Here is a 14,025-nt window from a genome sequence, read left to right on the forward strand (position 1 = left end):
ACCTGCACGTGTACCTTGCCTGTGTTGCAGTGGAGATGACTGCATAATATGCCCGCACACAATGGAGGCATTTTGATCTCCATTACAAAATAACACTGAACAGACGACATTCCACTCAATGTCAAAGTCAACAGCGGCCCGGGTGAGTGACAGCTCTGAGAATGAAAATGAGCTTCAGAATGTTGCTGAACTGGTTTGTGCCCTTTTTGTTTGTTTTTTCTTCCCACAGCTTCTTATACCTCACACGCATCGAAACACCAAGCCAGCATTTAAAGATTTACAATTTTAATTACCACGCTCATTTCTGAAGGGGCTCTTTTGGAGATCCAATTAAGGCTTACATGTGTCTGCATGGAAGGAGGGGTGCAACAAAGGCAAATGAGACAACGCCGGTAGAACTTACAAAACATATGAAATGTTTAAACCAAGCAATTTTAAATAAAAGTGAATAATTCTGATTTTAATGTCAGCAGCATGTTTTATTTTAACAGCAGTTCATAAATATCTGGGAAATGAGGAGACCAGCTGCCAGACTTTTGGGTGAGGCATGTTGTCTCATATCGGATTCTAGCAGTTCAGCAGTCCTGGCTCCTCTTTGTCCTATTATCAATTTGATAATGGGCCAAATATTTTAGACACTGAAAGGTCTGGACTGCATGCAGGGTCAGTTCAGCACCTGCACTCTATTATTACGAAGCCATGCTGATGTAATAGATGTAGTGTGCATTTATTTATTGAACTGTGTGGTAACAAGCCGGATGGCACATCTTCTCTTTCGTCTGTGCCTGTGCTTTCCAAAAGGAACTCCAAACTGACCACAAATTATTCCACAGTTTGCACACACAGTCTGTGGCCCATCTTTACTTCTGAGAAACTCTCCAAGATGCTCTTATTATACATAATCACATTACTCACCTGTTGCTAGTTACCTACTTAATATCTAATTAGTTGCTAATTAAGGCAACTTTTGTTGTTGTTTGGTGCTATGTAAATAACATGGAACTGAAATGAAAGTGTCCAGCAGCTGATTTATTTTCTTTTTTTATACCACTTTTATAGCCTTTTGTTATCTTTGCAATAAATTTTCTGAGACGTGTTGCTGTTATCAAATTAGGAATTAGCTACTGTTTTTCATGCCAAAATTTCTCAGAAAATAACCTATTAGTTTATACGTTAAAATGTATGGCTAACTATTTTCAGCTACCTAGATGTTTATTCATCATCATCATTGTGCACAGCACAATACAAACACCACAGCACCAATATTTTCTTGTATAAAAAGGCGTAGGCTTGAGCTACAGCCTATTATGCGTCCCCCTCTTATATTGCATAACATTTGTCTTTCAAAGTCAATAAAAGTTGTTTTATTCCACACTAATGCCAATAATTCATTAAGAACTAAATCACTTATTTTAGGTTTGAAGTTGTCCCCAGTTAAAACAACAAACAAAACCTCAATCTGTAATGTGGAGCAATCTAAAAGCGCTTGCAAATTGTAAATGTGGCAGGAAAGCCAGAGAGAGAGACAGAGAAACAAGAGTGAGAGTAAATATTACCAGTGAGAGAAACACAAAATCCCATCCATGTATTACTGGGTCCCCTGTGTAGGAACTTTGTGCAGCTTTTTAGCAGCAACAAGCAGGCAGAGCGGTCTTAAAAGAGATTATTTTGAATATGATTAATTAACCGTGAAAGGTCTCGAATGTCAACATATTCTGCGTGTGTATTTTAGAAAGCCAATGTGTGTGTGCCTTTGTGAGGCTGACAACCAAAAGCAGAATGAAGCAAATGTTTGATCTCTGTCTGGTTGGATTTTAAAGGTCAAAGGATACCTGTGGAGAATTTCTGCACTCTTTGCTAAATCTCACAAAATAAGGAAAATATAACAATTAATAGATCAAATTAAGTATAAAAGTCAAAAACAGAGTTTGGACAATTCTAATGAGCTTAAAAGTTATTATTTGTATGACCACCTTTATTCTCCAACACTTGTCATTTCTTTAAGTAGTCGTCAGGAATAGTTCTCCAGGCTTCTTGAAGGACATTCAAAGTTCCTCTTTGGATGTTGCTGCCCTTTGTTCTGCTCTCTGTCATGATGACCCCACGCTGCCTCAGTATTCCTGAGACCTGTGCTCTGGAGAGACCAATCCATGACTGATAAGGTTTGATTGAGAAATGCTTTCACTGCAGTGGCAGTGTGCTTGAGATCATGGTCATGCTGAAATGGAGCCCCAAACCATGACATTTACTGTTGTACCTCCTCAGTAAATCCTGATCACGATTTGAACCAAAACTTCCACATCTGAATTGATCCCTTTATAGCATCAGTTGACACTGGTCTTATAAGGGGATCAACTGGATTTTGGAGCTTTGTATGATTAATGGCCCCAAATAATCCTAATCACTTTCATGATGGGTCAGAGCTGTTTGTTCACAATCTTTTTGAGGAATTAAATAGTAGAAATGATTCAATTTAATTAACATGCCTAAAAGTGCTTGTTTTTTGTTTTTTTGTTTTTTTTAAGAATTAACCAAACATTCAGATTCTGCTGTGTACATGGACTCTGGCACTCTAACCTCTTCGGGGCTGTAGCTTCAGCTTTTATTGGCTGATTGACACCTCTTTTTAATCGTTTGAGGCAGCAAAATCATGGTAATGATTCTGCATTCTCATCACTTCAACCAATCAGAAGCTGCAAGATCAGACCCCACATGGCCCCAAATTTACAACATGCAGTGTAATCCAGTCACGTGTCTGTAACTGGGCCTAAAATCGTGATTGTTGACAGAAGTGGCTCTAATGCATTGTGTTGGTTCCGCCATTATCAGGAGCTACAGCGGCTGGTATGCAGATTTGTCTTACCGCATTTTCTCCGCTTGTATTGTTGTGGTCTTCTTTTGTGGCTGGTTCAGTGAATTTTAGTCGGAGTGTGGTGAAACTTGGTGTTAGCTTAACAGTTAGCTAACTTAGCTAATTGTTTACATCGGTACATGAAGTCTAGATATTTTTTGTCTCAGTTGTGTGTGTTAAGCGGACTTTTGCGCAATTACGTAATTGCTCTTTTAAGCATTGCTTGTCTTCGCTACATTTGGTGGTTATAGAAATGGTTTATACAAGCATTTAGCTGAGATTCTAAGGTTTCTGTATATACCACAGATGTTGATATTTGCATATTTGCATAAAAGACTTGATGTAATGGAGGGATGCATACCTCCTGAGCCCCATTGCCCCAGCTGGAGGTTCTCTCTCCCTTTAAGGCCAAACTACTGATAGCCACTTTTTGTTTCTGATTGGCTACCTCATTTATGATGTCCTGAGCACCCACATTGAACTACTGGAAAGAAAGGCAGCTCAGTGTTCAGGTGGGAATTTTTTTTAAGTTCAGTTCAATGATCAAAAAGAAGCAATTTTTTTTCTTTGAATCAGTAGATGTAGAATACATTTATTGCTGCTTAAGTAGTAAAATTAGCATTTAAGTGAAGTACCTGAGCATTTTAATACCACCGAGTGACTATGCGTTTGGATAAAAATGCATATGTACTCTGGTCTACATGAGTCATCTGTGCATACCAAGACAGTGAAACAAGAACAGACAGACTTGGCAAACAACAGTTTAACCTTCTGCTTACAAGCTTACCATTGTTTTGTCATGTTTATAGATTCACATACCAACACACACCTCACTTCCAGTGTATTACAGGTACACCCACATCTTTTTACTGCCAATCAAATCACACATTCTTACCTACCAACTCTTTCACTATGTATGTAAATATCTTTTGAAGAAGCCTGTACAAAATGAAGGGAGTTGTTCTTCTGCTAAGCTGATTGCATCTTGCCTCAAAAAGCCAAAAGAAATTGATCCAGAAACTTCCCCCACCAGCTTTTTGGTGACATATGTCGACTTTCTCTTCTCAGAAAAGCTCCCCAAACATCTGAAGCTTTGTGAGTAAGGAGAAAAATAGCTGCATTATGCTACTTATGCTATTGTATGTATGGAAGCCACACACTAATACACACCCTGCAGGGATTATGAGGGTTTACAGATGAAGAGGAGCCAAACGCAAGATACCAGGGAGCAAGACGATTTAGAAAAACACAGTCTAGTGGACAAAGGACAACGGCCCAAAACACAGGTTACATCACTAGAAAACAGTCAACATGAGAACAAAAGCTAAATAAGAAAGGAGGCAAAACTTCTGCAAGGAAAAAGGTTGAAAGCTTGACCTTAGTGGAAAAAGACAAGAGAAAAGAAAGGGTGGCGATAAAAGTAACGTAGATATGTGACAAACAAGGGTTGCAAAATAATGAATACCCCACCTTTTATATTTTTTCTGTATGACAAAGCATTAGTGTCCAGTCCAGCCGTTTGGTGTCCTTTGTTCAGACATCTAAGAGCAACCCTGAGAGGATCTTCTTATAAACCAATAATTCACATTTCAAAATTGTTTTGCCTGTCAGTTTTTACACTAGTCTCTGGTGACCTATCCTGTTTCAGTCATTTGTTGAAATAGCATGATTTATAAATACTTTTATTCTATCTGATTATTAGGCAGGTATATATCTGTCTAAAAAGGATCACCTCTTCATGTCTCCAGCCTCATAAAACAATTTGGGACATTTCATGATTATGTAATTTTTTCATGGCACTTACTGGTTACCAAATGGCGTCGAACATTCATGGACGATCTGAGAACTGTCGACATTGCCTGGGACGAAGCTGAAGCAGTCGCTGCTGACCGACATCGATGGAGATCACTAGCTGCCCGATGCGCCGCCCGGCGTAGGAGGAACTAAGTATAAGTAAGACTACAAGACATCTGGTCTTTGCAGAGTTAAAACTTATAAAGAAACAAAGTGAATGGAAAAAATCTCTTGTGTTGCCTGAAATTACACCTTTACATTAGCTGATGGAGAAATCTATGCTGTAAGGACCTGTGTTGTTTTGAACACAGGTCCTTACCTAAAAAGTGATAAAAAACTTCTTTTTTTTTTATGTAGGAGGAAAAACAGTTATATCTGTTTCCCTTGAAGTCTGCTTCAGTTTGCAAGCTTCTGCTGCTCATGGATGGTGCAGTTTATTTTCTTGGGGCAGAACAAATAACCACCTACTCTCTTCCTCACACCTGTCTCATTCACGCTCTGAGACCGCACTCCGAATACATGTGTTATCCCGAGGATTATCAGCGGGGCTGCTGTTTGCTCGGGTAAAAGGGTTGACAATATATTGACCAGCTAAATTTACATGCTAAGTTAAATGAGCCAAAGCTGCAGAAGTATAATGATGTTTCATGGGGCAATGTAATGGCTGGTTTTATCAGGTCAGAGTAAACAGTTGGAAGTTTTTTGAAAAATTGACCCTACTTCTTACTTGATGTATACCTCAGTAAACATTTACATTGCCTAGGTACCCAACAGTAAAGCAGAATACTGAATAAACAAGTCCTTCTCCTTCCATCACCTTAACATATTTATCCTGTCAATGACAAAAATGTATAGATAGATATTTTATTGACACTACAAGGGAAAATATTGTGTTACAGCAGCATGACAAAGAGTGAAAATAGTCCGCAATAAACAACAACAAAAAACCCCAACACATTAAAATAAAAGTGCCACAGGCATCTGGCGAGTATTATAAGTATTCACGTATTCATAATCAAGTCCTAAGCAGTGAAATCCCAGATGATTTTCAGTCTGACAGAACAACACTGAGATGTTCTGAGTTAATGAAGAGGGAGAAAAATATGGAATGTGGCCGTGGATGTGATTCATCAGCAGAAGAGGCTGATGTGTGGGTCCAGACGAATGGATGGGTTAAAAAAGCATCTGTAATGAATACATTACTGATATTATGATGAGAGCTCTATTAATTTGTGTTGTTTTTGTGGTTTGTAAAGCTGGGAACATACACATTTAAGAAAAAACAATATAAATATAATATAAACAATATAAAGCAACTCATTAAAGTGCGGAGCCACTCCAAGTCACAAGCACAACTTCAAGTTTTCTTATTATGGATTTATAGTCACTCTACAACACATCTGTGCAAATTTTCAGCTGGGCTGAGATCTAACGAACTGTGAATTCCACTGCATATGACTCCCGTCGTTTTTATACTTAGACCATTCATTCCCCCCTCCGTTGTGCTCTGTAGGGGGCATTGTCATCTTTGATTTCTCTCGATTTGCAGGGACCCTTTCCTGTAAGTTTACAAAAGAACACATCATAACAGACCCACCAAAACTGGGTGGGCAACAAAGAAAAAGCCTACATGAATGACCCTTACAGTGCTTCACTGCACAGTTTCCTCCGCTGGTATTTTACAATGATGTAAACTCTTGAAGAAGTTAAAAGCACAGCTAAGAAGTGAGTACGCGCTAAACAAACAAGTGAAAACAAAGTGACCCACAGAGTCCTGATTGGCTGACTTATGATTCCTGAAGTCCTTCGCACCTCCAATCTGGACTACAGCTACTGACCAAAATCTGTGCAGGGATGCTTTGTGCTTGTTTGTGCAATGCCAGTGGCACCTGGATGGGAGTGTTTGATTCTCTGGGATGACTACATGGTGGCAGATCAGTGCTCTGGTTGAGAGACTAAATCCAACATGTTTGTTATGTTAAAATACAGAAGATTAATGATAGCTAAAGTAATATGATTTATTTTTATGGAAACATGTACAGGTTCTTTCTATTGAATTAGACCTGTTCACTCAAAACCACAAATAGGAGGAGGGGGTGTCTGTCAACAAGAGTGGAGTCATGTAAATACATAATATTTGTTGATGAGTTGGTAGGACTGTCATTCACAAGCTTGAACTTCCCACCTAGACCTTTTCTGTCCTCCACTGTGAACAACTTGACAGGTTGAACAATTTAAAAAAAAAAAAAAAAACAGGTTCTAGTATCAGTGAGCTCACATTGTTTTTACGATAGCGTGCCTGGAAACTTATTGTGCAGCATAACTTTAGGTGTTATCCTTCTTTAAACATGACATGACTATTCAGCCAGAGTGACTTGTCGCTTTTACTACAAGGAAAATCACGTGAGCTGAGGCTTTGAGTGAATGCCAATGAAAATTTTGACTGTGAGACAGAAAAAAAAACATGGTGTTGAAATTAGAAAATAGAAAGTTCATTTGGTGAATGAATTATAAATCAAAATTTGTTATACATTTCTTCGATCTCACACACAAACACACATACAGGGAAAAATATTCCTTGTTCATTACTCATTACCAATCAGTGTTGTATCTTCGTGATTGAGAGGGAAGAGAGGGTTTCATGTGTTTACATCAAATAAGCAGAATCACTACTAGTGGTGTGCAGATCGATATTGAAATATCAATTACTATGATTCTAGTCATTTATGTTCTAGAATATTAATATTAAAATCTCATATTAAAATATCAATATTTTAGTAATTTGGGGTAAATATGTAGTTTATCACTAACAGGAACAGAGTGGAAAGAAGCTATATCATTCTGATTGTCTAACCTTAAAGGAACTACTTCCTCTTCCGCCTTTCATAGTCATATGCAAAATATGGCAGTATAAAGGTGTCACAGCCCTTTGGCTTGCACACTTATAACAATGTGCGGATGTATTTTACCTACAAAAACAGCCAAGATGTAGTTGATGTCATGGTCCTGGGCCATGTTGGCCCAGCATTCTTAGTTTTCGTGTGTTTTGTATTTTGGTTCTTTATTTATGCCCTGGTTTCTAGGTTGCTCTGTTAAGATGTTCCTTATTTGATTACCCCCTGTGTGCCCCTCTGTGTATCTGTGAACCCTTGTTTCCCCTCCTTGTGTTTTATTCCATGTTTTCCCCAGCCCGTTATGTTCGTGCGCTCCCCGTGCTCTCTCTCCTCCTGTCTGAACCTCTGTGTACTTCCTGTTTTACTTTGACAGTCTCTCGTCAGTATGCGTCATGTTGTGTTCACTCCTGCCCTGTCTTGTTACGATTATCTGCGTCAGCTGTGTTCCCCATGTGCTCCCACTTCCCTCGTTAACCCTCTGTGTATTTATGTCTCCCTCAGTTCAGTGTCGCGTTCTCCCTCATGACTGTGTGCCCCTCTGTGTGTTTCCTCGTGAGTCGGTTCCTTAGTACTTCCCAGTTTAGTTTCATATTATTTTGTATCGCCTTTATCTTTTTGTCAGCAATAAAGCTGTATTTATTACAGTCCTGTTTTCCTGTGAGTTTGCGTTTGGGTCCTCATCCTGCCTGCACACAGCCCTAATCATGACAGTTTGTGATACATGTAGCAAGACAGTGAGGTGTAGTGGCAACACCACTAACCTCGTCAAACACCTCAGAGTAAATCATATCACAGAATATGACGAGCTTATGTTGAGGTGAACTGAAGAGGAGGAGAGGGACAGGAACAGGTGCTGCTAGGACAGACATCTATCACGGAGTCCTTTAGTGCTGCAGGCGGACAATGTGTTCAAGTAGCGCACAACTTCAGTTTTTTTATTTCTATCTGATAATTCTGCATTTGTAAGCAACAAATATGTAGTTAATTTTATTTAATTTAATAACTGTACAGTACTCTGTTTATAGTAACCATTGACCTTGATGTAAATATGTAAGAAAAAAATTGCGTATGTTTCTGTTCTGTGTCCTGTGTACTGTTTGCAAATGTTTGTATATGTGTCTTTCTGGCTGCTGTTACAACCAGATTTCCCCTTGTGGGACATTTAAAGGATTATTCTATTCTATTCTAATAATAACAAGTAGTCTGATGGCCTGTAATCATTATGAAGCTATAAAACATTTTACTGGGTGGGACCAACTTTGAAAGCAAGGCGGTTCTTCCAGAAGAATAGTGAGAGAACTTTTGCATTTTTGTTGAGGACTTGACTTTTGGCTGTTTGTGAGCTACTTCGTCCTCACATCGAAGGCCAAACAACCACAATGAGCTTACCTGTCAGTGTTTTGAAAAAGTTTCATGCACACTGTTTTATGTAGTATAGAGTTAACATTTGATGTAGCTTTTTTTTCAGCTTGTGTATCAGAAACCAGTGTTGGGTAAGTTAACTTTAAATGAGTAACTTAGTTACATTACTAGTTACTTTTATCAAAAGTAACTCAGTTACTTCAAGTTACTTGTTACTTTCAGAGTAACTAGTTACTAGGGAAAGTAACTTTGGTTTTACTCGGAATTCTCTTGTTTATGTGCTGCTTCCATAACTGGATACCCAGCAAGATTGCCAGTCTTCTAGCTTGCTTACTTGCCACAAGTGCACTGTGCCACCTACCAATAGAAAGAAAAAAATTATGTGCACATTTCCACAAGAGAAATCCCACGCCTGGACCATCGTTACCCATCACCATGATTCTAGCCTACGTCACAGCATCATGTGCGCTTTTTACATCCAACACAAAAACTGCAGTCGTGGTGCTTTCGATTGGACTCAGAGCTCAGAAATTCTGCCTTCTGAATAGGAAGATGTAGGTAACACCAGACTGCAGATGAGCTGCATACAGGGCTGGACTGGGACAAAAAATCAGCCTGGGGATTTTCACTGGAGACTGGCCCACCATTATAGGAAAAATCATAAAGCCTTTGAATGAAAACAAATGCTGTTGTGACAGTGATGTACACTGTTCTGATGGTATATATGTATCAATCTATCAATCATTTGTTGAAAGATTCAGATATTTTTTTATTAAAAGCTAGATATTTTAAATGAGAATAAGAAAGAAAAGTATTTTTTTGTGCCCCCCTTTCCCTGTTAATGCCCTACCTGGCCCCCTGGCAAAACTTTCCTAGATCCGCCCCTGCACAGTTACCAGCTGTCAGCTACTTAGAAAAGGATCCTGGTGTTATTTGTCTCTCAGAAACAGTTCATAACTTCCCTTCAACTCATTCATGTCACCTAAAAGGTAAACCTGTTTCTCCATCACCTGTTCAGCTCTGATGATTCAGTAAGGACATCTCCTGGTTTCATCTGCATGTTTCCCTCTCACCAGATATACAAACCGACATCATGACCAGCAGCTTTTACAGCTGTGGCTCCAGCAAACATCAGCTGATACTAGAAATTAATGTTAAATAAATTATAACAACAGCTGATCAAGCTTAAACGTGCTGCTGTTGTTTAACACGACATCCGCTGGTTTCCTCTTTCTGGCACAAAGTGGGCGATAAACAAACAAGAGAGAAAAGCCGATCAGCTGATCGTTTATCAGTTTTATGATTGAAGTTGCAACAGGAGAGGGAGGGGGAGAGACTGAGAGAAGAAGAGGCAGCTGACAGTTTAAAGATGCAGAATAACTCCAGCTTTGTGTCTTTTTTCATTCTAGCTGAAGTCCGGGACAAACAGCATTCCTTTTCACCTCAATACCATTTTCTTCTCTTTGTCTGTGATGAGATTGCTTTCAGAGCTGTTTCGCAAGCAAGGGGGAGGGTGCATCTGACCTCCTCAGCTTACTTAATAACGCGTTAGTCCCAACACTGTCAGAAACACTGCTATTGTTTCTGATGCAGTGACAGAAGAAAAAAAACAAACTCGATGAAAAAAATGGAAAATGAAATGATGTGTGTATATATACATCCAGTGAAAAGTTTAAAAACACCTTCTCATTTAATGTTTGTTTTTTGCTTTTAATTTTCATGACTATTTAAGTTGTATATTCTCACTGAAGGGATCAAAACTAAGAATGAACACATATGGAATTCTGTAGTAAACAAAAAAGTGTGAAATAACTTAAAACATGTTTTATATTTTAGATTCTTCAGAATAGCCACCCTTTGCTTTGATTACTGTTTTACGCACTCTTGGCATTCTCTCAATGAGCCCCACGATGTAGTCACCTGAATTAGTTTTCAAACAGTTTGAAGGAGATCCCAGAGATGCTGAGCACTGTTTGGCCCTTTTGCCTTCACTGTGCAGTCCATCTCATCCCAAACCATCTTGATTTGGTTTTGATCAGGTGACACTGGAGGCCAGGCCATTGGGTGCAGCACTCCATCACTCCTCTTCTTTGTCAAATAGCCCTCACACATTCTGAAGGTGTGTTTGGTTCAAGGTTCAAGGTTCAAGGTTCTTTATTTGTCACATGCATAGTTATACAAGTATAACACACAGTGAAATGTATCCTGACACGATCCTCGACATGTGCAAAAACATGGGGAGGTGGGGGTAGAGGAATAACATTATAAATATATATATATATAGTATATACATTGGGAGAATGTGCAGTAGAAGCAGCAGCAGGTGAATTCTGTACATTAATATGAATAGACATCTGGCTATTTTACAGAATGGACAATATAAACATATTTAAAGTTAAAGGAAGTTAAAGGAATTGAGTGTCTGGAGGAGAGTCTCAGTCAATTATAGATGATGTGAGATGGCGTGTGTGTGTGTATGGGGGGGGGAGTGTTGGTTTAGGGTCCGGATGGCTTGAGGATAGAAGCTCTTCTTGAGTCTCTCTGTCCTTGCCCGGATGATGCGGAACCTTCTACCAGATTGTAGAAGTTGGAACAGTTTGTTGCCAGGATGGGACGGGTCCTTCAGTATCTGCGTTGCTCTAGTCCGGCATCTCCTGGTGTAGGTGTCCTGAAGTGGGGGGAGAGCAATCCTGCAGCAGCGTTCTGCTGTACGGATCACTCTCTGGAGAGCTTTTTGGTCCTTCACACAGCTGTTCCCGAACCACGCTGTCATGTTCTGTGTGAGGATACTCTCCACAGCGCCTGTATAGAAGATCCTGAGGATCTTTGGAGAGACCCTGAACTTCCTTAGTTGTCGGAGGTGATACAGGCGCTGCCTAGCCTTCTTGGTCTGGACCTGAATGTGAGCAGCCCATGTCAGGTCTGAGGAGATGTGGACACCAAGATATTTGAAGGACTGCACCCTCTCCACTGGAGCTCCATTGATGAAAATGGGTTTGTAGTCTCTGTGCTGACTCCTTCTGAAGTCCACCACCAGCTCCTTGGTCTTGCTGACGTTCAGCTGGAGGTGGTTGTCCTGGCACCATGATGCCAAATTCTTCACTTCGTCCATGTAGGCCGCCTCATCGCTGTTGGAGATGGCACCCAACACCACTGTGTCGTCAGCAAACTTCACAATGGTGTTGGAGCCGTGGGTGGCCACACAGTCCGAAGTGTAGAGGGAGTAGAGCAGTGGCGAGAGGACACACCCCTGTGGTGCTCCTGTGTTGATGGTGATGCTGTCGGAGACACACCCACCCACCCTCACCACCTGAGTTCTGCCGGTGAGGAAGTCCAACACCCATGCACACAGACGGCTGTTGAGTCCCAGGTCCCTCAGCTTTGTGAACAGTCTGCTGGGCACTATTGTGTTAAACACTGAACTGTAATCAACAAACAGCATTCTCACATAGTTACCCTGTTTCTTGTCCACGTGGCTGAGGGTGGTGTGCAGGACATGGGCGATGGCGTCTTCAGTGGATCTGTTGGGTCGGTAGGCGAACTGGAGCGGATCTGTGGAGTCTGGGATGGAGGAGGAGATGATGTTCTTCAGCAGCCTCTCAAACACCTTCATGACTACCGAGGTCAGCGCAACTGGCCGGTAATCGTTCAGGGATGAGGGTTTGCTGTTCTTGGGCACCGGGATGATGGTGGATCTTTTGAAGTATGTGGGGACCACAGACTTCGCCAGGGACTCGTTGAAGATGTAAGTGAACACACCTGCTAGCTGGTCAGCACAGCAGCGCAGCAGACGGCCGGTGATGCCATCTGGCCCCGCCGCTTTCCTTTTGTTCACTCTCCTCAATGCCGCTCGGACGTCATGCTCCGCGAAGCTGGTCACCGGTCTCTCGTTGATGACGTCATTGTCCTCGGTAGTCCAGCGGTAGATGGCATTAGCTGCCTGGCTAACCTCGAAACGGGCGTAGAACTGGTTCAGCTCATTGGTGAATGCAGAGTCGGCGTTGATCGGCGCAGTGTCCCTGGGTTTGTAGTCCGTAATGGTGCGTAGTCCGTGCCACATACTCCGTGTGTCGCCCTGGTGGAAGCGGGACTCCACACGCTCCCGGTACCGGTGTTTGGCATCTCTCACCGCGCGCCGCGCGCCGCACGCCGTATGATGCCGCTTTGTAGGCGCTCATATCGCCAGTGGCGAGACCCGCGTTGTAGGTGGCGGTCCTGGCGTTTACTGCAGCGCGGATCGATCTGTCCATCCACGGTTTCTGGTTAGGGAATGTGGTGACTCTCGCAGTGGGGATAATCTCCTCCGCTAGCATGTTGACGAAGCTTACTGCTACTTCCGTAAACTCGTTGATGTTGACAGTGCATGCTCTGAACATGTCCCAGTCGACGTCGTCGAGTGCGTCCTGTAGCGTAGCTTCTGATTGGGCAGACCACCGTTTCACCTCCCTTGTGGTTACTTCTTCCCTCCATATGTTTTGTTTATACTGGGGGATGAGGAAGATGGCGTTGTGGTCAGACTTCCCAAAAGCCGGGTGTGAGACGGCTTTGTAGCCCTGCTTGTATGGTGTGTAGCAGTGATCCAAAATTCGGTCCCCCCTCGTTGGACACGAGACATGCTGGTAAAAGTTTGGCATGACTTGTCTGAGGTTCGCTTTATTAAAGTCTCCTGCCACAATGAGGGCTGCGCCCGGATCTTTGTTTTGAAGCAAACTCAGCACATCATGTAGTTCGGACAAAGCCATACCTGTGTCCGCTTGGGGTGGGATGTAGACTGCCGTGGCGATGACCGAGTTGAACTCACGGGGCAGATAGAAAGGGCGGCACTTAATGCTCAGGAAATCCAGATGTGGCGAGCAGCTGCTGGAAAGAGTAGAAATGCTCCTGGCATCACACCACTTTCTGTTTACCATGAAGCACACTCCTCCACCTTTTGTTTTGTTCGACTCTGCCGTTCTGTCCGCGCGGAGCACAAAGAATGAATCCGACGGAGTTACGGCCTGGTCCGGCACGGTGGGGGTCAGCCATGTCTCCGTGAAGCACAGAATGTTGCAGTCCCTCATGTCACGTTGGAAGGTGACTCTTGCTCTTAGGTCATCGAGTTTGTTCTCCATGGATTGTACGTTG

The sequence above is a fragment of the Oreochromis niloticus genome, linkage group LG3, assembly GCF_001858045.2.
Source record: "Oreochromis niloticus isolate F11D_XX linkage group LG3, O_niloticus_UMD_NMBU, whole genome shotgun sequence".
Taxonomy (NCBI): Eukaryota; Metazoa; Chordata; class Actinopteri; order Cichliformes; family Cichlidae; genus Oreochromis; species Oreochromis niloticus.